Here is a 26,406-nt window from a genome sequence, read left to right on the forward strand (position 1 = left end):
TCATTTAGGAAATGTAGGAAAATAATTTGATGAAAGGAAACATCCATTTATGATAAAAACTTCCAGAAAACTAGAATAGAAGGGAACTTCACTAATCTATAAAGACCATCTACAAATAACCCCACACAGCAGCTAAAAAATTCCCTCTAATTGAATATAGGCTAAACTTAGTGACTTACTTATAATGAGTAGAAAATTGAAAGGGATAAAATCATAATTTTACAGCAGAGAAATCTGTCAGAAAGCACCTTAACCAAGTGATGAAGGTTAACATAACCAGTAATAAGTAACGTTGATATCATGTAATCCCTAATGTTATGTGATGAAAAGTGTCTAATATGAGAAAACATTAGAAAAGCCTAAGCTGAGGACATTATACAAAATATTTCACCAGTAGTGTTCAAAAGTGTCAGGGTCAATTTGTTTTTCATAAAGCAAATCATCACAGATTGGAAGAGACTAAGGAGACATGAAAATTAAATGCAACGTGATGTCTTGGACTGGACCTTAGAACAGGAAAAGGACATTAATGGAAAAATTGGCGAAATCTCAATACAGGATCCAACATAAATTTCTTAGTTTTAATAACCTTGCCATAGCTATGTAAGATGTTAACATTGTGAGTAAGCAAAAGGTAAATGAGATGTTTCTGTGTTCTCTTTACAATTCTTCTGTAAACCCAAAATTTTTTCAGAAGAGAAATAAAAAAGCAAAACTCAACTTATAATCCTATACCAGCAAAAATATCTTCCGAGAATAAAGGCAAAATACTTTCCAGACATATAAAAGTATTCATCACCAACAGACTCACACTACCAGAAATGTTAGAGAAAATCTTTCACACAGAAAATTTAAAAAAAGGTAACAAATGGACATATGGATCTACATAAGTGAATGGGCAGCCCTGGAAATGGTAACCATATAGGTAAAGGTAAGATTTATTTGCTTATTACTTAAATCTCTTTAAACAAAAATAATAATAATGTAGTATATGGTGTATAACAGATGTAAAAGTAAAATGTATGACAATAATAGCACAAAGTTTGAAAGTGGAGAAACAAGTATACACTTGTAAGATTTTTATACTGTACATAAAGTGGTGAAATATCCTTTAAAGTTAGCCTGTGATAAGTTCAAGATGTATACTATAAGCCCTAAAATAAACTGCTAAAACAACAAGTCAAAGAGTGACATCTAAAAAGTCAACCATGGAGATAAAATAGAATCATAAAATATATTCAATTAACATGAAAGATGGCAGAAGAAGAGAAAAATAATGAACAAAAAATAGATTGGACAAATAGAACAAAAGAGCAAAATGACAGATTTAAAACTAAACATGTCAAGAATCACACTAAATGTAAATGGCATAAATACTTCAATTAAGGCAGAGTTTGTCAGCTTGGATAAATAAGCAAGACTCAACTATAGCCTGCTTACACTAAATATAAAGACCAAAATATGTTGAAAGTAAAAGGATGGAAAAAAGTATACCATGCTAATACTAATCAAAGAAAGCTCAAGTGGCTATATTAATGTCAGACAAAGTAGATTATGGAGCAAAGATTATTACCAGAGATTAAAAAAAATTCATTTCATAAAGATAAAGATGTCAATTGCATAAGAGAAATAATCATCCTAAACATTTATGCACCTAATAACAGAGCTTCAAAACATATAAAGTAAAAACTACAAAGGAGAAATAGACAAATCTACAAATATGGTCAGATTTCAATACTCCTCTCTCAATAACTGATTGAACATGCAGACAGAAAATGAGTTAGGATACAAAAGATTTGAATAACACTTGCAACCAACTTGATCTAATTCACACTTATAAAACATTCCACCCAATGTCAATAGAGTATACATACTTTGCCAGTGCACACAAACTATTTACCAAAATAGACCATATTCTGTTCCTCAAAATAAGTCTTAATAAATGTAAAAGGATTCAAGTCATGAAAAGTATGTTCTATTATCACAATGAAAGTAAAAATCAATAACAGAAAAATCTCTAGAAAATTTCCAAATATTTTGAAATGAAACAACACACTTTTAAAAATATTTATGGCTTGGAGACTTCTTCTAGGAAGATGTAGTTGATGTACTTTTCCTATTTCTCCCACTAAATGCAACTAAAAACCCTGGAAATTAACCAAAACAAATGTAAGAAAATTAGGAAAGGTGGGGAGAAGAAGACAGAGCAGCTGGGGACACAGGGACACGAGGAACAACACAATGGTGAGTTCTCTGCCTTTTCTTTACGATCTACTCAGTAAGACACCACAGAAAATGCTGGGGACTCATCCCCACTCATACTAGCAAGGTCAAGTGAGTCCCTAGATTTCCAGGCTTGCCTGGCTGTAAGGAGGCACCCCAACCCCTCCACTGTGGTAGTAACAGAGAACATCAAGTAGGAGTCAGAACTCTCATCCCTTCAGAGTGGTGACAAACTTCTCCACCTATGTGGTGCCAGGAGAGACCATGTGGGGAGCCTGGACTTCCATTCCCACTCAGCAATAATGAGGCACCACACCCCCTCAATGCTGGCAGGAGTAACAAGGAGCTCATCCCCCTTCAGGTGTCACTGGAGGCCAAGAAGAGAACCTGGGCCTATATCCTTACTTGGAAGTAATGAGATGATATCACTCTATAACCCTGTTGGAGAGGTGTCAAAGGAAGGCAGCTAAAACAGAGATTTAAATAAGATCCAGTCTCATAACATCAGACTCATATCCAGATTTCAATTGAAAATCACTTACACCAAAAACAAGGAGGATTTCCAACTGAAAAAGACAGTCAATAGAGGCTAGCACCAAAATGGCAGAGATATAAGAATTATTTATAAAGCAGCCATCATAAAAATGTTTAAATGAGCAATTACGAACATAATACAAACAAATGAAAAAACAGAAATTCTCAGCAAAGAAGTAGGGGGTATATAGGAGAACCAAATGGAAAATTTTGAACTAAAACCCACAAGAACTAAAATGAAAATCTCAGTGGATTGGTTCAACAGCAGAATGGAGGGGACAGAAGAAAGGATTAGTAAACTGGATTCTAAAACAAGAGAAATTATCCGATCTGAACAACAAATACTGAAAAACAAAAGTAAGCAGAGTCTTAGGGATCTGTGGGACTATAAAAAAAGATCTAGTGGAAAACAGTTTCGTAATCCTTTACAAAAGAAAACTAAACATGTTTAACTACCATCCATATGATCCAGCAATTGCATTCTTGGGATTTACTCCAGAGAAATGGAAACTTAATGTTCACACAAAAACTCGTACACCTTTGCTTATAGTAGCTTTATTTATAATAGCCAAAAATTAAAATCAGTCTATATTTCCTTCAATGGGTGACTAAAGAAACTACTCAGTAATAACATTATTGTACACTCAATAACTTGGAGGAATCTCTAGAGAATTATGCTGCATAAAAAAAAAGCCAAGCCCAGAAGTTCCATTTTGTGTGATTCTATTTATATAGCATTCCTGAAATGACAAGACGAGATGGAGAGCAGACTGATGGTTGCCAAGGATCAAGGAGGGAGTGAAGGTGGGAGGGTAATGAGCATGGCTAACATGAGGTATCCTTGAAGTGATGGAAATGTTTTGCATCTTGCCTGTGTTAATGTCAGTCTGTGATAGATTTTTTTCAAAACATTACTATTGGGGCAATTGGGTAAAGTGTACATGGGATCTCTGTATTATTTCTTACAATGACATTTCAATCAAAATTATCTTAAAATAAAAAGGATAATTAAAAAACATACTATCAATCAAAGAATAAATCAAAATGTAAATTAGAAAATATTTTTAACTCAATGAAAATGATATTGAATGTAAATGTTGAATGAAAATGAACTTAGTGAAAATTATCAATGATTCAGAGTCAGACTGTGTGCTAAATTTGATGAGCTTCATTTATCGAAACCATCTGATTTTTATTCAATACAAGTCAGATGCGCGCCCTACCTTGAGGGTGGCCCTTGTTTTAGAATGCTCTGTTGCTGGTGCTTGTGCACAGTCCTGTGCTGCCTCACCTTGTCATTACTGGGCTTCTATGGATCAGGGTCCTCTAAAGTCAATGCCTCAGAGTGCTTCAGCATAGGTATGCAAGACTCATGGGTAATAAAACACATCATCTTCTAAAAGTGGGCATTTTCTCAATATACGATCACACTCTATTCTCTTACTAGAAGGTGACTCCAATATAGTAAATCAGAGATATAACTAAAATTAAAACTCATAGTTTCTCATTCCCAGGTGTTCCAACGTGCTTTCAAACGGCCAATCAAGACAGAACTTGGGCACAGCTGTAAAGCTGAAGAATGCAGATGAGAAGAGTTAAGCTAGGATGTTTCATAAGCATATTTTACTTTGCATAAAATCTGTCCAAATCTTGTGTCCTAAGGCTTCGGGATTTTTCATAGCTGATGGAATCCCTTCAAATTCAGTGTCAGCGATGAACTGTCAGTTAGGAAGCCTGATTTAAATAGAACACAGAAGAATGAGCCTCTTTTGTGATAGAACTCATTACATCTGTGATGAGGGTTTAAAATGGCTTTGAGGTGACTGATTTTGAGACTAAAAAAGCAGCCTCAAGGACTAGCTTCATGATCAGTCCATAACAGTCTGCACGGAATATTTCAGGAAGATTTCTGGGGCTTGCTTTGAAGAAGAGACTCTCTGTTCCCAACACATCATTGTAGTCGACACCTGCACTCTTCAGGGACAAACATGCTATCACCCCTTTCAACATTTAGAAACAGGCATTGGTTCTTATTTTGATCAGACAGCTTCCCCAGGCTAAATCTAAGATCATCTTTTACCTTTTCATCCTCCCATGTTATAAGATTCTTGGATTCATTTTTTAATAGCAAATACGAATCATGGCTGCAAATTACCAAAAATAATGGAAACTTGTTGATATTATTGATGCAGATAATCAGACTGTGGTACTGAACTCTGTAGATTTTGCACACCACTATCTTAACTTGATATAACAAGTGAATGTATTGTAAAATAAAAATAAATGAGATCATGGAGTAGGCTGGGCAGATTTTTAGGATTTCAAATTGACGGGTGGGACTTAACAGAGAAGATGCCTCCAGGAAAGGCAGATTTTAGGGGGTGGGAATTTAAGGAGCTCTTTATTTAGCACATGTTTATGTTATATCTGTGCTGGCCTTGGGCCTCTGTCCACAGATCTATCCCTTGTCCCCACTCTGCCCCGCTCTATCCCTCATGGAGGCTGACAACTGTGGCTATTATCCCAGCTCCTGGGTGAGTGGCTAAATGGTTACCGGTGGGAAAGGTAGCTGGCAGAGTGCAAGATGGGAGAAACCATAGTATTTCTCCCTCTCCCTGACTGCCTTGGGCTGTGTCTCAAGGGCATGGAGCCCAATAGCTTCTATGAGGCTACTCTGAACTGGGCTTCCATAAGGCTATTCTGAACACTCGCTCCTTTGTCCCACTAACCCAGGGTGCAGGGTCTTCCATCCTTACCAATCTCTGAGTTGTCTCGCTATCCCCCATTTGTCTTCTTTGCCCTTCAATCACTTGTCTAACCAATTTCCTGCATTCAACTCTCTCTGCTGTTTTCCTAGTCACTCTCTGACCAGATGCAGTCAGCTGATACGTAAGGTATACTTACCATACAGAGAAAAATAGGCTTGCTTCTCCAAATTCATCTGTCTTCGTGCCTCCCCACTCTGTGTGTTCCAGACACTGGGACACACTGTGCTCCTTCCAACAGCCTGGCTGCCCAGAGACACCTGCTCTATCATGTCAAATGCAGCCCTTTGCCTAGTGAGTACCTTCTTGTCCTTCAAGTCTCAGTTCCAAGGTCACCTTCTTGACAAGTGGAACAAGGTCAGGCTCCCCTGTTCATGCCTGCTTACAGAGAATTGTGCCCATGTGTTCTCCTCCACTCATCACAGTTGGGATTTCATACTTCTCTGTGACACTACTGATTAATGTCTATCTTCCCTACAAGACTGTAAACTCCATGAGAGCTGAGCCTGTGCTTCCTTTTCTCACTATTTCATTCCCAATGCCTAGCAAGAGACATTACTCAGAGTAGATAATTACTAAACACATCAGCCAATAAATGAATGAAAATCCATTTGCTGCTTTAGATTACAGTAAATGCCTGAGTAGGTTAAGCAAGTTACTGCCCTGGTAAGAACTACTGTGGACTCTGGTCTTCCCCTGCCTTCCTTACTCTTTTGGTCATATTCTCAGCATCTGCCAACTTTCTGATGTGCTTTGCAATAGTTTTGTTCTCTGTGCTTATCAGAATTGCTGGTATATTTACTCATCCATAATCAGAACTCTTCTTTTGTAAAGAAGCAGTATAGCATGATGTTTAAGAGCACAGCCACAGAAACCGTACTGCCTGGATTTTGGCTAGGTGGCTCATCTATGCTTATTTTCTTTATCTGTGAAATGGGAATAATAATGGTATCTGTATCTCTTATGGTTGTTGGAAGGATTTAATGAGTTAATAAATGTAAATTGCGCAGAACAGGGCCTAGGAGAAGGAAGCTGTCAGCACATGTCAGCTGAGATGTTAAAGTATGGCGATATAGACACTATTTGTCATTTTTGGTGTTTTTCAGAATAAAGACAGTGAAATTCATAATTTGTATCTAATTTCTTCAGTAAAGATTACAACCTTAACTGATGCTAATGCTCACTGCTTATCAAATACTCTCAGAAGACTTATCGTTTCTTATGTGGAAATAAACATTTCCATTAGAACAATAGCTTTGTATCAAAAAGGAGTTGGTTTTTGAAAACAAATATAAGACTAATCCTCAGATTGGAGCTAAACATTTTTTTGTTTTTATGAATTAATGTGCCTCTCACCAATGACTACACTGTTTGTAGTCAGTAACTTGTCTCTAGAATTAGAGCTATTGTTTTAATCATGGAGGATTTGAAGGGAAAAATGGGCATTAGCGAGCCAATATCCCCTGTGGACTATATCTTGTTCCCTGAGATTCCTTCTGGGGGATTTTCTGTGATCAATTAGTGCTTAAAATGGGAACAAGCAACCACTTCATCAAGTCAGGGTTTTCAATATTTTAGAATTTGTCTTATATCTTTGTATGAAATTAAATCCTGAAAATTCTAAGAACTGTAACAATGTGTGATTATAATATGGAAAAAGTATATCTCAAGCCATATGAGGTTGGTAATCTCGGGATGGGGAAAGCAGGAAAGCATTGTGCTTAGTACCATTATAACTGACCAGGTTTGTTCGATAAGAAAGTCCTAATGGGCAGATATCATTTTCCCAAATTGTAATCAAAGGCTAGACTAAGCCCAGCCATGTCTCAAAAAGGTGATGCCTGTCATATGAATCAGTAGACAAGCCAGGTGGATGAAGTACTAGAAATCCACAATGATCCCTTGAAAACTGTAAAGCTGCCATCTTTCTGATATTGTATTGATTTGAAAAGAGCATTGTATTGATTTGAAAATAGCATCAATAATATACAATTGTTATAAAACATATCTACATTTCTATGTTTGCATATTGGTATACTAATCTGCCTGTGTGGGTTCATCAAACACTGCTTTGGAAGACGTCTACCTAATATTAGCTGTGGTTTGTACTAGGAGATAAAACTGAATTGTTTGAAATAACTCTCATCTTTGTACTTTTCTCCACTTTTGAGGTATTGTTTTAAAATATGACAACAAATCTACTGTATAAAAAGAGTATGTCTTATGTTAAAAAAAAACACCACAAAAATCTGGAAACTTATTTACCAAGATATTAACAATTGGTGGAGGATGGAGATTTATTCTTTTATATATTTTCCTGTGATTTTCTAAGTTTTTTTTAAAAAAACAATATTTTAAAATATGTGGAACATGCACAAATAATTCAAGAAGAAAAGGAAAACACTATTCAGAGATGAGAGTAAAACCACCACTATGATTTTGTTTTATCTGATTTTAGTACACACCCATGCCCCAACAAACACATAAACAGTCACAGAGGATTTTGTACAATTATTTTTCCCTAACATTTTATTATAAGCATTTTTCATGTTTAAAATATTAGTTCTTCAAAATACTAATATAATATAAATCACCCTTTTGCTTTGGGGCCATTGAATAGCTTGTGAATTGACGACACAGAATCTCATTGATAACACACACTTCAAATAGCAGGCGTGGTGCCAAAAGCCAGTCTTTATACATGAAAGTAAATGCATAGACATATTTTTGCCAGTGATTCTTTCATCAATACAAAGAACAATATATCCGTCTTAAAAAAATAGCTGTTCTACTTCAGCAAAACAAATTTCTTTATAAAACAAACAATATGATTTCATTGAATCCAAGTGTTACTTTGAAGATTCATCCCCTAGAAAACATTCTGGCCTTCAGTATAATAAAAATGGCATAAAGAAAAGGAACTCTGTGCTAGGAAGGGACTGGGATGGAGCATCTGAGACAACAGATCCATCTACTCCAGACTTACCCCCACCCCGCTAACTAGCCCCAACATTGTCAGTTGGTGCAGAGATTCATCTTGGGCCGCAGGCTTAACAACCTTATAATGTTCTAGGAGCCAGTAACATTAACTTCACACCATCCTCAGATCCTGTTGAAGTGAGACTTAAACCAAGACCAAAGCAGTTTTTTTTTTTTCTTTTCATTCCTTTTATCCGTGACACTATTACAGAAGAAATAAAAAGCTCTGGGAATGCGACCTATCCTTTTCCTTAAGACATATTTGGGAAGCAATGATGAATTCTTAGCCAAGCCCGCATCTTTAAGTCCTCATTAAAACTGTGGGCTTGCTAGCTACTTTTTAAAAAAGAGACTTTGTTCTAACTTCAGCAGTTCGAAACATTGGTCCTGACAAATGGATCAGTCATGATTCTGTGCAATTCTGGGTAAAGTTCAAACCTCTAGAGCTTTACTTATTGATAAAACAAAGACTTTTGGTATAAGGAATCAATAAATTACCCCAACATGGTTTAATAGCAAGGTTTTGACAAACAAAATTACACAAATCATATGAGATATTACTTAAAAAATTAATAAAAAAAGAAATAATGATAGCATTGGTATATAGAGGTAACGGAGAAGAAAATTTAGAGGTATGCAAACTACCAATGTTGCCCATGAGTTTGAAATAAGAACACAGGGAGTAACAGAGGAACTTTTAAATATCCCTGTAATTATTACTTCATTAAGCTTTCCCTCAGACTCTGTGGCTCCTTGAATCATGTTCATTACTTCCTTAGGAAGAGTAAGCAGGTTGACTAAATAACAGTTTTTATCCACTCTAAGAAGAGTGACAGCAGGTCATCAATGCATTGATGACATGGGCTACAGTGAGGAGCTAATGCTGATGTGTCTCCCAGAGCAGAGTGGAGCTGGGCTCACACGGATTATCCATATAGACCAGTGGGGGCATCTAGGCAGCAGAGCAGAGCAAAGAGGTTATGAGAAGGGCACTGCCCAGGGCCAGGCAGTTAGAAAACCGCTGCAATCCTGCTGAAACTGTATAGTGTTCTGATAAGTTAAATCAGTTGTCCCTTGTTTTAGAGTAAATCAAAGGAGAAGGTGAACTACTAAATCCAAAGGAGCATGACTCTGACCTCAAGACCTCTTCAGTGGCCACGGGGACAGGGATGAGGCAAGGGCAATATGAAAAGATGATGGGGAAGGGTGATAAGGGAAGCGGTGCCACAGCAAGCATTCGCATTCTCCTCTTTCAATGAGTTGTGGAGAGCAGAGTGGAAAAAAAGAGCAACATCCAAAGAACAGGGTTATTGTCTGTAAGGAACTACTTCTTGCATTGAAGTGTTGGTTTAGTGACAACCAGTAGAAATAGAACCAGTAAGAAAAGTGTCATTGGACTGAAGAAATTCTGCCCAGGTTACCTAATTGATGGCCTATGGTGTTAATAACCTCTCACCATGGTGAAGGAAGATTGACTCTGGCAGGCAAACATCCAGTTATCTTGGGAAACAGGCCTGCATTTCCCCAGATTCTACGTTGATTAAGCCAGAAAATGAAAGTCAGACCAAAATCTTCAGGTGACTTGGATGTGTTATCTTCTGGATGGATATTAACAACTTAAGCTCCTGACCCCCTGGGAGACTCCTAATTAAGGAATTAATTCCCTACCTAGGCAGCCAGCCTCCAAATAGGTCCCAGGCTATAAATAGTGTGGACTTAAGTCTGAATCCTTAAAGAAATCTCTTAAGATTAAATCTCTTAATGCCAAAAGCATTCCAGGTTTTCATAGAAAACGAAATTGTGATAAACCACGTACTTGTGTGGGTTTATAAACACATATATCAAAGAACTAGATAAATTAATCTGCTCTGTCCCTTTCACAAATTTCAGTTCAGATATTTGTATCCATACACCAAAATGTGTTATCTGTAAAGTGCAAAGTATATAAAAGTGTGCCTTATTAATTAAATTAAATTAACAATTAATTTAATTAAATCGTGAAACTATAAATAAGAATGAAGCATACTACTAAAATTTCAAAACACCTTTCCCTTACTACCATGTCACCTTAATGTTCCCATATCAATATTTCTAGGGTGACAACTAAATGTTTGCAAAGTGGAATATTTATCTTTTTGACTTGTTTGCTAAACAATCAATGGTTTTCTCTTTCAAACATTCATATATCTGTCAAGTACTTTCTTTGAGCTAATTACTTTGCTAGATCCCTGGGATACAACTAGGTCAATCTATTGGGAAACACAGATAAAATGAATGCTAGGCAATGATTATTGGCTGCTTTCAAGCTCATCTAATCCTCACGAGATTCTTTTCCATGAGGTAGGCACTAGTACTGTCCTCCTCACTTTACAGATGAGAAGACTGAGTCTCAGAGAGGTAAGATAACTGTCCAAGATGACACAACTTGCGAGTACAGGCCTGGAATTTAAGCCCATGCAGAATGGCGCCAAAGTTCTTTTTCTCAACTGTCTCATATTTCCTCTTTGATTACAATCACAATACAATGCAATGTGATAACTGTTACTCTGGGGCAAGGTCAGGACATTGTGGAAGTAAACAGCTGTCCTACTTAACCTGGTCTTTGAGAGATTTCTTAACAATGGCTTCCTGCTGAAAGGTGTCAATTATTAACCATGTTGTTGTGGGAGGGAATGGGGAGGAGTGTGGTGTGAAGTGCTTGCTAGGACATAGACAGGACCAAGCACTCCAGGTGGCTTAGGCACAGGGCTAGGCGAGTTGTTTGACTTCTAGCCTGACTGAACAGGACTCTCCCAGCACTTTCTAGAGTGATGCACTCAATAGAAGCACTCAGGAGCTCTCTTGAGGCTATTCCCAGGATGGCTTGCTATTGGTTTGCATGAACAAGGACACTTTTAAGACTTCGGTTGCCATCTGTATAATGGGGATAATAGCATAACTACTTTAAAGGGTTGTAGTAGCATCAAAAAAGCATATAAAACAATAAATGTTAGCTAGCATTTTAAACATGGGAATATACTAGAGCATTTCTTGCCAGAGTTCTACATTTCAACAATAATGGAATTATTTTTTATAGATAATTTTAAATTATCATACTCCCTTATGACGTACAGATTTGACTTTTATTCTGATAAAATGATTGGAAGCAGTAATGTAACTCCAAAACGAAAAAAAAAAAAAAGATATATAATATCCATGCCAGAGAATATACCAAACAATGAAGCTTAACCCAATACTGGACTAGAGACAATAAAATATTCTGAAAACCAAGAGTTACAGGAAAGAAAGTTAACTCTTTGCAGTGGTGACATTACGGAAAAGCCACTGGCCCTACAGTGAGAGAGTCTAACATGAGCTGGAGCACATATGGGGTGCGTGGTGTAGGCCATCCCTGCTCTTCTTAAGATTCACTCCCTCATCTGTGAATTGAGATATTGGGACCTGTCCTACCTCCCTCAAAGTGTAAGACGAGAGGCAAATGAAAACCATAAAATGGTACATGTATAAATATCACTGTCACCATATATTAATGCTATAATTTGTTCAGCTCCCATGGAAAGATAATTTTGCTTTTAAGGAGTAATAAAATCTGATTTTAGTCAGATGTGATTTGCATCGTAGAATTTCAATTTTCTTAGCGGATAAGCAGTTTGTTCAACCAAGCAGCGGTTTTTCCGCATTTCTTCTCTGAATCAGAGACGGAAGGTGACTCACAGTGGGTTTGAAAGATTTTTCACTCAATCTTGTGAACAAAGGGACTGTCGCTATTTTTAAAATTCTGACTCTGAAACCCAGACTGATTTATTACTCAGATTGCACTCAGACAAATATGGCAAAAAGCCAGGAAGACACCACTTTTAGAGTTTCCTCTGCAAGAGCTATTTTAAACATATATTCCTATTTGCATTCAAGATATAAATCTCACTATAGGTGCCCTGTTAAAGCATGTCTCATTGAATAAAATGCTAACTGCTGATTTAATGGACTATTTACTAAATAAAGCCGATGTGTAAATCTCACAATTCTCCCTCACAGGAAGTACATTAAGGCAAAAATAACAGATAATATTTATAAATATGCATGGCGTTTATGCACTTTACATACGTTAGTTGACTTAAATTCACAACAGCCTATAAAGGAGAAGACAATTTCCTTCTCCTCTGTGAGAGGTGCACACGGAGGGGTCACAGAAGTTGCCAGAGGTCAGAGAGCAGGTGAGCGGTGCCACTGCATTCACCCCTAGGCAGTCTGGCTCCAGCCCTCCTAACCTCTGTGCTCGCTCTTTGCCACGGGCACTGTTGGAGAAAATATTTTTAAAAATTCAGCTGGAGCGCACGGTACGTATTGACCACTGATAATATATAAAACTTCATATACAAAATGATTTTTTTGGAGTTTGGAGAATTACAGAAGCTGCTAAACAAGTTTGAATAAACTTCAAAAATATCAGATATTCACATCAAGCTGAGTGGCTTTTGCCATAGTCATGGAAAAGCAGCTCTTTCTCATGCTTACTTTGAATATAGCACCTTTGTTCTCTTAGGGGGCCTATTTGGGGCTTTGTAATACAACAGGTACCAGGAGAAAAGCTACTCATGCAGTTAATTTGGGGCCCCAGGCTTCTGACTTGATCTTCTCCTTTGATGTTAGGGGGCCTTTGCTAGGACTGCTTCAACTGCAAAGACGCTACTACGCCTGCTCTGAGCACGCCCTAAGCTTGCCATAAGCACGCCCACTGCAGAGCATGTTTCACATTTCTGGCCCATTTCACAAAGCTTACTGTAGATGCCTTCATAGCCAGGATAAAAAATGCCGTGTTTCCTGCCCAAGTGATTTTACACAACTGGACTTAAGTTCAAATGGACGTTATGGGTAGCCTTGATGTGGCAAAGAAATGAATTAGCATACAAATATCTGAGAGGTTTTACACAAGAGAGAGAAGCAACAGCTTGCTACAGAGATCCCCAAATCAACCTCTCTTTCTCCCTATTTTCCCTTAGCCTGAAAACATTATTTTACCTTTATTTTTATTGGCTATTTTGTTAGATATAAAATTCTCTGTTTCTTTGCACACTTCGAATTCCATTATTTTTTGGTTGTCATGATTTATGGTGAAAAGTCAGATGTCTGTGTTAATTTTGCTCCTTTGAAACTAATGTGTCTTTTTTCTTTAGATGCTTAAAGACATACTTTCTGTCTTTGGTCTTTAGCCATTCACGGTTTCCTTTGTATGATTCATCCTTAACCAAGTATTATTGAGTGTGTGATTTTATCTGTCTAGGATAATTCTAAGCATTATTTCTTCAGATATTGCTTCTAACCCATTCTCTATGCCTTACTTTTCTGAGATGCCAATTACACTTAGCTTTTAATTTTTTTCTTTAGTAATTACACTTATGTTAGAACTTCATATCATATCCCACATATTTATTGCACTCTTAAGTTTTTCATTATTTTTTCCTCTCTGTTTTTTCTTCAGTTTTGATATTTTCTATTCGTCTGTTTATTATAGTTAATTGACATTTTGTGCTTCATCAAATAATTTATTAAATTTATCTTTTATGAATGTAATTAAAATTCTTGAATTTTCTTTTTAAAATTCCCATTTGATTTTTTTTTTTTTTTTTTTTTTTTTACAAATTCCTATTCTCTGGTCAAATTATCCATATTTTCATTTTTCATTTTCTCTCTTCCTCTGTTCTCTTAAAAATATTAGTTATTTCCACACTAAAGTCTTTGTTGGCTAACTCCAATATCTGAATCACCTGTGGGTCTGTATCTATATTTTATTAATTTTCCTTTGGGTTTTGTTAATTTGGCAATAGCACACACTTTGTATGGAAATTTGTACGACCATTTTTATTATCTTTCAAAGACAGTCCATCATTTTCTTTTTTGGCCAGTAAATTTGGGGCTAATCACTTTAACACAATCAGAAGCTGGGGTAACTCAGGCTGAGTTGTAGTTTGATGAGTTCTTTCCTATGTATTTCACACCTGCTCTTTTGATTCTAACTCAGAGCTTGGTGTGTTCACCATGGCCTCTCCTCCTGGTGCATCCTCAGTGATAATTCTTGTCTTCCCAACACTGAAAGATTCTTAGACACTATTCTGCTTCTCACAGGCTTTTTCTTTGCCTTCTTAACCTCCTTCTCTTCACAGTTTCAGTAAATATCTAGGGTATAGAGTTCACTTCCTTTTTCTACCTTTTTCCCTGGGATTCTAGCCTATAGGGCCTTTAATTATTGAATCTTACTGATGGTCCAACACCAGGAGATATCTTTTCATAGCAACTTTCTTTCCAGACTCTTTACTTAGATTTTTGATTATATTCTATTTCCAGATGCTCAGCAAATATCCCAAAAGATAAAGCCACAGCAAAATGTGAGTTCACCTCTCTGTGTGGTGTCTGCTTCTCCAGGATTTTATCCCCTCAAGTCATGGTTGCTTCAGCACCTACATGATGTCTTCAAACAGATTTTAATGTTACTCTATCCATTTTTTTCCAGTTTATCTCAGTAAGAGTGTTGGTGTATGGCAAGCCACTCAATATTAATTGGAAGTAGAACTTCACCATTATGATTAACAGTTTCTTTTTTTTAAATAAAGTTTTTCTTTTAGAACACTTTTAGATTTACCAAAAAATCATGAATATGGTACACGAGTTCTCATATTTCCTAACTCCTGTTTCCCCTATTATTAACTTATTATACTGGTATGGTCCATTTGCTACAGTTAGTGAGCCAATATTGATACATCATTATTAACTCAAGTCCCCATTTTATTCAGATTTCCTTAGTTTTTTCCTAATGTCCTTTTTCTGTTCCAGGATCCCAATCAGGACACTAGCATGACTTTAAGTGGTTGTGACAGTGTCTCAGGCTTCCCTTGTTTGTGATGACTTTGCCAGTTTTGAGGAGTTTTGGTAAGGTATTTTATAGAATATCTCTCGATTGTGACCTGTTTTCCCCATTATTAGACTGGAGTTATGTGATTTGCAGAAGAAGACACCAGAGATAACAGTGATATTTTCATCACATCATATCAAGGGTGATACCGTCAACTTTATATGACTATTGATCTCCTGGCTCAGGCAATGTTTGTCAGATGTCTGCTCTGTAAAATTACTTTTTTTCCCTCCTTTCTTTTTCCTATTGTACTCTTTGGAAGGAAGTCACTGTGTGTAGCACACACTTGAGGACTAGGAGTTAGACTCTATCTCCTGAGGCATAATGTCTACATAAATTACTTATAATTCTTATGCACAGGGGATTACTCTATTTTCTCCTATGTATTTATTCAATCATTTTTTTATATCAGTGGGGACTCATGGATACTTAGTTTATACTTGGTTTATAATCCAATACTACTTTATTTATGTGGTTGCTCAAATGTTTCAGCTTTTACAATTGTGACATCTTTTAGCTGGCTCTTGTGTCCCCTTGACGTATCCCCACCATTGTGTGTGTGTATGTGGGTGAATGTTTCAGCATTTTCTTTCTTCCTGGCACTATAAGATGCTCCAGGCTCATCTTGTATATTTTCTGCCCCAGTCCTACAATGTGCCATTTCTCCAAGGAGCCCTGGATCCTTTCACTGGAGAATGGCATTAGAAACCAAGAACTGGGCTCATTGATACTGGGGTATTGTTGTTTATAGGCCCTCTCAGCTGACAGAGCAAGGAAATATATGTGTCCATACTAACTTGTGAAGGTACACATATCTATAAATATTTAGCTTCTTTTAAATTAATAAAATTTATTGAAAACTCAAGCCAAATGTCTTGCCACTGATCTATTTCAAATAATTCCAAAATATATTTCCTTGAATTCCCTGCAGGTTTTTCTCAGTGAAGGTATTTATATACATATTTTACATTGTCAGAATGACAATCTAGTAGACTTATTTCTTGTGACAATTGGTATACTATATATATATAGACATGAAGTTTCTGATTTTCAATATGCAAGGTGGCTTTTAGCTAATACAAAGGAAAAGATCTGCTGCAGCCATCCTTGGAGGAATAGTTGAGGAAGGCGTCAAGACTGTATAAAAACTGTTGAATAGCATCAGTAACCTCAGAAATAAAGCACACTGTTGAGACAGTCCGAAGGCATAGTGGGAGATTATTCTTCACTGGCTGTGATCCCACAGGAATGCGGTTTTTATACCATCCACAAGCTGTAGTCTGGACAGGCCCACTGAGTACGTGCCAAACTTCAGTATCATCAGAGTCACTTGGAGGAGTTGTGAAATGCAGAGGCCTGGGCTCCTCCCTGAGAGACTCTGATCCAGAAGACTTGAAGTGAGGCCCAGGAGTCTCCATTTCTTACTAGCTCCTAGGTGATGCCAAGGCTGCCAGTTAGTGGGCCACATACATGCTAAGTGCCCTGGCCTACGGCCTGTTTTCTTCACAGTAACGGCAGGCAGTCCACTTGGGAGGGGACACTGGCTGTGAAAGCCACTAGGGAACCCAAGTATAAAGAATGTCTGGGACAAAAAGAAAGTCTCACTTCCAAATGCAAGCAGAACACTAATCCTCAGAGCGTCTGATACTTTCTGGGGTACTGTTATGGGTGAGATTGTGTTCCCAAAAAGGTACTGAAGTCCTAACACCCAGTACCTCAGAATGTGACCTTATTTGGAAATATGATCATTGCAGATGTAACTAGTTAAGATGAGGTCAAAATGAAGTAGAGTGGACCCCCTAACCAATATGACTGGTGACCTTATACAAAAGGGGAAATTTGGACACAGAGACAGACATGCACAGAGGGAATTCGATATGAAGACACAGAGTACGCCATCTACAAGCCAAGGAGATAGGCCTGAGATAGCTCTTTTTCACTACATTATTTCAGTCTCAGAGTGATATAAATAATATTTTTGATATTCTTGTTATCCCACAGGGAGAAGTAGGACCAGTCAAATAAAAGTGGCTGTCCAGGTCACGCCCAAAGGCTGTCAGAGTTAGAGTGAGGACAGTGCTTACACGGGTCCTGTGATGATGCTGTGCGGCATAGTGAAGACAGTCCACCTCAAAGGACCTGGTCTTGGCAACACACTGGAAAGCTGGCCTCATGATTCTGAGGGTTTTCAATGTTTCCATAAGTTTTATTGTGGAATTATTTATGTTTACAAATATGGAATAAAAATATCCATCCTCTTCAAACTTCATAACGATTTGTGAGAACCGGTTAGATAGATAATGCTCCAACTGCTTTAATCTTTTTGGAAGGAAGAGATTATGTAAGTACATATTATTGCCATCATCATTTTGAGTTAGGAGATTGAAAACAAGGATAATGTTTGTCTATAAGAGGACGTTTATCTAACAAGCATCCTCTAAAATGCCATCAGGACACTGTGTGTGATCCTCCACATTGTGAAATGCCAGCCATACTTAGTACACAATTGTGTTTCATGAATATTCATTACACTGTCTTAACTGGTGACACCTAAATTCATGCTAGATATGCCCAGAAAAACACACACAGAACAACACAATGTGGTGTGCAGGCACAGCATGATTTCTCATCTTGGAGGCTCCAGCTGTCACTCTCCCATCCCACTTTACCTTGAGTCCACAGCAACATTGCACAGTTATATATGGGAAATATTCTCATTTATCTCCGCTGCACTTTCTTGTAAGCCTTAATTGTGACCAGACGTTTAAGTTTTCTCTCTGCAAATTGGGCTTCAGACAAATGAATGACTATAATAAAAGTTTTGTTTACTCAAAAAGGATATGAAGAAGCTCATCAACAAGGCAAAGTTGGACATTTATCATAATGCTACTTTAGCGTTTCAGGGGGCTGGTACTACCTCTTTTTCAGATCTGTCAGGTCTGGTCACAAGTCTAGTTAACCTCGAGTTTCTACCCAGAGAGAAATATGCTACCTGGGAATTCCCTCAGAAAGAAGCTGGGTATCAGGTCAGATCTCACACTGGTATTTGTAAGGCCACTCTGGTGATCTTATAAAGATAATGTGAAGCTAAGAATGGTGTGAGCAAACATACTGAATGACATGAAAGCCACCTGAACTATGTTGATCTTAAGAGTATAAAAGCCAAATATTTTTTATGAGTAGGTGAACTCTTGTACGAACAGGTTTTTGTTCTTGTTTTTGTTTTCACACTTGGAGATATTACGACATGAGAATGTGATCACCAAATAAAGAAATACCTGAAAGAGTGCTTTTTATATTTTACTTTATTTAATTTGTAAGCACACATTGTAGTAATGAATCCATTTCTTGGTTCACATAATCTGGCTCCTGCCAATAATCGACAACTATCTGCTTGTTAGAATTCTGTGGATGTTGTGATTAATGCCTATCAATGGCTAACAGTGCATGCAAAGATTATTAATTAGTGAACATATGATTTGGGATTTTTTTAATCACCCAAAGGATGTTTTCCTTACAAGTGTAATCATACAAAAGATTGACAATGGTTGTAAAACTTTTAAAAAGTGTGAACTCAGATCCATTCTAATTTTCTTATGGGCGATAGGATTGGTAAGAATAGATTAACTCACTTGAAGGAAACTATTATTCTCCATAATAAAAATTTAAACGAGTAAAATCTGCAAACTTCTCTGTGGCAGAATGCAATTCTTCTTTTCCTCTATCAGAGTACATGTGAGAGGTACATGTAAATATTTGATATTTGTCCAAGAAATAGGCTTAATTATTGATGGGTATGCTGATTTTGTGGGGCTATATTTTTTTGCATTTTGTCCTCAACTATGACACTTAAATACTCAGTATGTCTTCTAAATCTAGAAAACAATATTATTATACACAAATTTAATACCCAGAGTGATGTTTTGCAGATTAATAATGCTATCCAGAATGTTGTTGGATATTCCATTAGAAAAGTATTTTCTAGTGCAATGAATTTCAGAAGTGCTGGATTAAACACAGACTGATTTATTTAACACATTTTTCCCTTGTTTTGACACATTGGACATCTTCAGGAGAAGAATGCACTATAGAGTGTTTCCTGATTGATTGCTGTGATTAGGAAACACTTCTGCTAACACTGATGTTGGTATCATCTCATAGGATACTGGTGACCTGTAGAAAACAGTGGGGAGATGCTGAGACCCCTGACCACATGTAAACTATTCCCTGAAGTGTCAGCAATGAGCCCTCCCCTCACCTTTGTGCTCCTGCAGCAGTGGGTGGGACACATTTATATGGATGTGTCTCTCACTAAATCCTAATTCCTTGTCTTCCCTGCTAGCCTGGAGACTACTTAAGATTAAGAAGTGTCCAACACATTGATGGTGCTCAGGGCAAGCTACCCCAGGAGGCACCACTCTGGTATGCGGATTATTTTGAGCTGAAGACTATAAGGACTCAGAGAACTCAGGAAGAATATTTGAGTTTCCCCTCCCAAACTGCCTAAAGAATTTAAAACAAAAGATCTGTTTCAGGAAAGAGTTATTATCATGATGGCTGTAAAGATAATGTAAGATAGAGGTTACAATAGGAAAGGCACCAAGCCCCTTTTATCAAAAAAACTCTATCTCTCCCTGACCACATTATCTATAGATGACCCTGAAAAGAATTGTCTTCTTGCTCTCTAAAGTCCCAGACCACTACCCACCCCCAACACCTTCCTCGCCTTTAGCTACAATACTTAAGCAAGCAGCTTAGACAGAGGGACGAGTTGCTCATTTCTGAGTTTCTCCCATGTATACATGTTATTAAAGTTGGTATTATTTTCTCCTGCTAACCTGTCTTGTTAATTATTTGGCCAGCCATAAGAACCTTAAGGAAAAGGGCAGAGGGAGATTCTCCCTCTCTCCCGACAATATTCTATGAACTCTTTTGCAACTAAATGAGTTAATAGATGATTGAACCTAAGAATAGTGGTTGAAGATACTTTTGAGGGCATAGCAAAGTTTGTTTGGAAAATACTCAAGAAAAAAATCAGCTCATTATGAGCATTTCCACAACTTCTTAAATATTTTAGAGTGCTCTATCATGATGTTTTAACAAAGACTCATTTTGCCCATATTTAACACCTCTTAGCAACATAATCATTCCATGTCCGTAGGCTCAGCTTGGGTTCTATGACAAAGGTAGTCTGAGGAGAGCAGGCTTGGAAGCATTCCAGTTCCATCAATAACTTGCAGTGGGCACATTACTTTACCTTGATGAGCTTTGGGTGTCCTAACAGTAATAGTGTGTGGGCATCGTGAAGTTTAAATAAGTCCATTCACGTAAAACATTTAAAATTGCAACTGGCATATTATACTTTAGCTGGCATTACTATAGTCAAGGTCATCCAGCTCATTGTGCTGAATTTGAGATGGCCTAATCACCAAAGAGCTTTACCGATCTTGGGGAAAAGTATTTTACTCACAGCCCCACAGCTAGTTGTCAGAATGGATCTTGCATAATGTAAGATCCCAGGAATCTCCTAGGAAATGCAGGTAAAGTTTAGTAGCTGTATCCCCTTCAGGCAAAGAACTCCACAGGCCTGGCACAATCAGGTGAGGGATCCAATCTCAGGCAAGTGTTACTCCAAACACCGCCTTATCTAGGTTTGTTCTTGTGGGTCTCACCCTCTGGGTGTACCTTGCCATAGGGACCCCGCCAGCATGATTCTCCCACAGAATCATGGATATTAACTTGTTCAGCCCCCAGGTTATAGATGAGAGATAAGCCTACTAGACTTGGAGTCATATCTGCCATAGAAGAACCTAAATGAGAATTTCCCTCCAGAATATCTGGAGCCAGTCTCATGCTTCCCTCCAACATGGGCCCAATCTGCTTTACTTATGTGCTCTCACATTGCTCAGTATGCCTTACTGCATTCCCCTTTGCATCTGGTATGTATCTTACCCCACATACACATCACTTACTAGGTTTGCTCATTTGACTGACAGAGTTGTTTAAATATATTACTTTCTTTCCCCTCCCATTGCCTCTTCCTAACTCAACTCTCATGATTTCTTGCCTAGACTTACACATTTCTCTTAATCTGTCTCCTTGACGGAAATATTTTTCTCTCCATTTGATTTAGGAGAGCATCATTAGGAGTCAAGCACAGTCTAGGTACTTTATATAATCAGTTAATGACACAGACAATGATCTCTTCATGGAATATGACCAAAAAACATACATATAATAAATACATAAATTATATGGTAGATTAGATCACCTAGTGAGTGCTAAGAATGCTAATAGGGTTGTCAGGGTATGATTCAATGAGAAGATGATTTTTGAGCATAGACTCAAAGAATATAATAGAGTTTGTCATGTAGAAACTCTGAGGAAAGGCATCTAGACAGAGAACAGCCCATAAAATCCATACAGTGAGGACATACTTGATATGGCTGGAGCAGGGTTAGAGAGGGCGCTGTGAGTGACAAGTAAGTGACCATCAAGAGCCAGACCAAGTAGACCTTTGTAGGCCATTGTAAAGACCCTTGCACTTGCTCTAAACAAAGAGGGGAGTCATGGAGGGGTTTTGAGCAGAGGAATGTTGACTTCAATAATGAAGAATCAGTGTTTTATGGACTGTAGGTTGTTAAGGCTAGAATCAAAGGGACAAATTAGGGGGCTAATGCTATAATTGAGGAAAGAGATGATGGTGACTCAGATCAGGATAGTAGCAGTGAAACTAGTAGGAAGCCCTAACATTTAGAATATTTTGAAGATAAATTTAACAGCATTTGCTGATACATTGGATATAATGTATAAGAGAAAGAGGAGTTGATGACCCCAGGAGTTTTGACCTCAGCAAATGAAAGGATGGGGGAGCCACCATCTTTCTGGGGAAGACTGCAAGTGGAATTCCTTGTGGACGTCAGTTTAGGACATGCTAAGTGGGAGAGGTCTCTGAGACATCCAGGAGGAAACACTGAGCAAGTAGCTGGATCCACAAGTCTGGAGATTCTGAGATGTTTGATCTGGGGCTAGAGATGTAAATTTGGGAGTTAACACCACAGAGGCCTGAATGAGACTCACAGGGGAGTGAGTATAGATAAAAACAGAGCCCTGGGGCACTTCCAGATGAATGGAATGTGGGAGAAGGTGAAAGTCCAACACAAAAATGCTGAGAAACAGACAGCAGTGGGAGGAGATCCAAGAGAGGAGTGTCCTGGGAGCCAAGTGAAGAGAGAAGAAGGAGCGATGATGAGAGAAGGTTCAGCAGTGTGGAGGTCTCCGGTCACCCTGCCGAGAACAGTGCTGGTGAAAGAGAATGAAAGCCCTGCTGGAGGCAGCTCAAGAGAAAGGAAGTGGAGGCATTGGGGGTCTGTGAGACTAGATAATTCTTTAGAAGATTTTGCTGCAAAGGGCACGAAAGGGCAGTAGTTTGTGGAGGAGGCAGGATGGGAGTAACATTCTGTTGGGCACCTTCTCTTGCCCCTTCAGATCCACCTTCTACCTCTTTTACCTGCCTAATGCCCAGGAGGCTTAGCTGTTTGGACCACAGCAGATAAGTTCCCTGAGCCTCAGGTTCTGGTTGAGTTTGACCATTTGGGAGAAGGAACAGATACTGTGAGGAGAGGGAGGTTGGGGCAGTTATTCCTAGGCTCCTTACCTGCCTCAGTGCTGCAGGCTGGATTTTCTGCCTAAAGCAACACCTGCTGTCACTGCAGCTATTTCTCCCAATTCCAGTAACCACTCCCTCCACTTGCCTCTTCAGCCATGAGGTGTCAACAGCTCCCCAGTGCCACTAGCACAAGGGTACTGTGATATGCCTGTATTAGTTTCCTGTAGCTGTTGTAGCAAATGACCACAAACTTAGTGGTTTAAAACAACAAAAAATTATCTTATAGTTCTTTAGGTTAGAAATCTGACATGTATCTTGCTTGGCTAAAATCAAGGTATCGGTTGGGCTGTGTTCCTTTTGAGAGGCTCTAGAATTCATTTCCTTGCTCTTTACACCTTCTAAAGCCCACACTCCTTGGCTGGTGGCCCCCTTCCACCATCTTCAAAGCCAGCTATGCTGCACCTCTCTGTGCCTTTCTTCCAGAGTCACATCTCCTTCTGACTCTCTTCTTCTTTCTCCCTTTTCCACATTGGGCCCACCCAGATAATCCAGGATAATCTCTCAATCTGAAGGTCAGCTGACAATCAACCTTAATTCTATCTGCAACCTTCATTCCCCTTTACCATGTAACATGATGTACCCACAAGTTCTGAGAACTAGAACATGGACATCTTTGGGGGCCATTAGTCTGCCTACCACAATGCCTTATTGCAATATGCCCTAAGATCTGCCAGCAGGATTGTAAACAGTTCCTTCTCTATATTAATTTCTTCTTAATTACCTAGTTTGTGTGTGCCTTTAATTGCTTGCTGGAAACCTGACTAAAAGAATCTTTTTTTTTTCTTTTAAGATTAGGGAAATAACAACTAGTTTTTAAGTTGATGGCTGTAAGGATCCAGTAGAAAGTAAAAAAAGAAAAAAATATATACGGTGTTAGAGAGAGGGAGACGTGCTGAAGAAATCCCTGTGTAGTGGAGAACGAACAGGACTTAGTGCACATATGGATAAGCAATGGGTGTTCACCTGCAATACTATGGGACAGCAGTTGCAAGAGGTGGGCAAACGTGCTGGAAGTTCTCTGATTGCTTCAGCATTCTAGGGATGGTGAGGAGCAAGGTCACCAGCGGAAAGTCAGGGAGAAGATGCAGCTGTCAGAGGCTGAGACAGAGAACAAAACAGGAACTAGCCATCTAGGAGAGGGGAGAATAAACAGACTAGAGTGTCCATTTTAATGGAAGTGATATTGCCTCTAAGGGGGTGAAAATGTGTTTTTGGTGGGGAGGTGAAAAATCTTGGATATTACCATGTGTAGCCCTCCAAAAGGCCATAGAACATGAGAAGATATACAAGCATATCTGTAGTATTAATATTTCAAGGGGAGGTGACAATGAAAAAACTGTCTAAAAAGACTCCTTAGGGGAGGTGATAAGGAATAAAAGGTTGAGAAACATTGGACTAGCACAACGTAGTATGATTACCTTTAAGCTCACTTGAAATTCATGGCCAAGGACTTTAAATGAGACCAGTGATGGAAATTGTGTGATTGATTGATTGATTTGCCCTATAATGCTGCATGGGTGCAGTGTGGAGTGGGTAGAGGGCTGGATTTAATAGGGTTAGGTTTTGTGCAAAAGAAAGGGGAAGGGGAGCTGAAGGAGTATGAAAAGAGTGATCATAATGACAGCTCAAGGGCTTTCCACTGGGGAATAGGATCTAGGGCACTCTGGGCTATTGCAGACAGGCACGGGGGAGCGGTGACCACCTTGAGCCCCTGGGGGCGCTAGAAACAAAGAGTGAAAATCCATCATTGACATCTCGCTCCTGTCTTCCAACAACAAACAGATTTGTTGGAGGCAAGTGAGTTTGATTTTTTTAATGCAGATTTATTTCTTTAGAATATATTTTTTGCTTATTTTCTAGAGAAGCCACAGTGATTTATAAGATTCAACATGATGTGAAGTTTCATATATAAATTGGAGAAGGCAGATAGAAGCAGATGGAGAACATCCTTCTATCAATGCCAATACAGTCACTGGCCTCAGGGAATGATGTCTTTGCCCTGAGCGAGAAAACGAATTTTAGGGAAACAGTGAGTTCCTATTGGTAATAGACTGCCCTAAACTTTGCTTCTGTCTTCCATACAATTGAGCATAATACGTCTATTTGTTATACTGATGTATAAATTCCTGGTTTGTTCATTAATCTCTCTTGTCTACCATGCTTTTCTAGTGAGACTTAAAGCTCCTTGCTGCCAGTGAATATTTTTCATACCTGTTTTTTTTTTTTTTTTACCACAGTAACACTTAGCACAGTAATTGCTCAGGTTATTCCCTCTACTCCACGGCTCTCTCCATTTGCCACTTCCCTGGGCTCCTGTTCTCCTATAGTCAATTTCAAAACCCCTGAGCCAGTGTGTTCAACTTGCCTTTGCATTTCCTTTCCTTTAACATATCTTCTGGAGAATGCCAGGAAAGGAAAAGTGCGTCACGGTTTGACATTTAAACGCTAGAACAATCCTCCCTGTTTGGTGACCCTCCTTTGGGCTGCCTTACACCCTAAAGGTCTGCCAGCTCATTTCAACTCTTAGGCAGCGGAATTGCATATTAATGTAGGTGACTCATAATTGAGAAAAACATTTCCCTTTATGCTGCCTCCCCAGTTCATTTAAATAAATTAGAATCTTCCATTCCTTTAACCTTATTGATATTTAATATTTAAACACAGATGCCATTTCTCGCCTTTACCACTATGACACCTATAGGGAAGTTTTGCTTTTCTCCATCGATCAAATAGATGCTCAGACCTTTCTTAATGTGTAAATAGTCCTCTATTTTATAATTCTATCAAGAATTTGGACTGTTCTTTAAAGATATTTACCACTAATTATCAAACTTTACATCTTAATTCAGGCATCAACAAAACAAATTATTATGGAGTCTTAAGAGCCAATAAATCATCATATTAACAAATAATGAGATCAATAGAAAAGCTGACTCCAACCTCATCTGTACCCCACACCCTGCCAGAAGAAAACCAGTTGCAAAATAGTGGACTGTAGGAATAAGTAAATACCAAAAAACAAACAAGAAACCTATTAAAATGAACAAACAAAAACATTCAGACATTAATAGGTGAAGCATTTCTTTTAACTTAATTACATGCTTTATAATATGCATATAATAATCACTTAATAAAATCAAATTGGTGGATAATTATTGTGCTCAATATATTGGAGAAGAAACTCAAAGTTTAAAATAGAGTTGAGAGGAAAGGAAAGGAAGAAGCTAGAAATTGAAACTCAAAGGAGATTTCACAGCAGTTTCTTTTATTTGTGGATTCTCAATAACAGCTTATTATGTATGTGGAAAGTTGTAGAACTCTCACATTAG

The 26,406-nt window shown here is 38.2% G+C and overlaps 1 protein-coding gene across 1 annotated transcript in view; it reads right to left on the reverse strand.

Moving 5' to 3' along the window:
- Positions 1-26,406, reverse strand: part of GABRG3 (gamma-aminobutyric acid type A receptor subunit gamma3) — a 643,128-nt gene that overhangs the window by 45,541 nt on the left and 571,181 nt on the right. The window lies entirely within an intron of this gene.

Source organism: Ceratotherium simum, chromosome 3 (genome assembly GCF_057802395.1).
Source record: "Ceratotherium simum simum isolate JZ-2026a chromosome 3, ASM5780239v1, whole genome shotgun sequence".
Classification (NCBI taxonomy): domain Eukaryota; kingdom Metazoa; phylum Chordata; class Mammalia; order Perissodactyla; family Rhinocerotidae; genus Ceratotherium; species Ceratotherium simum.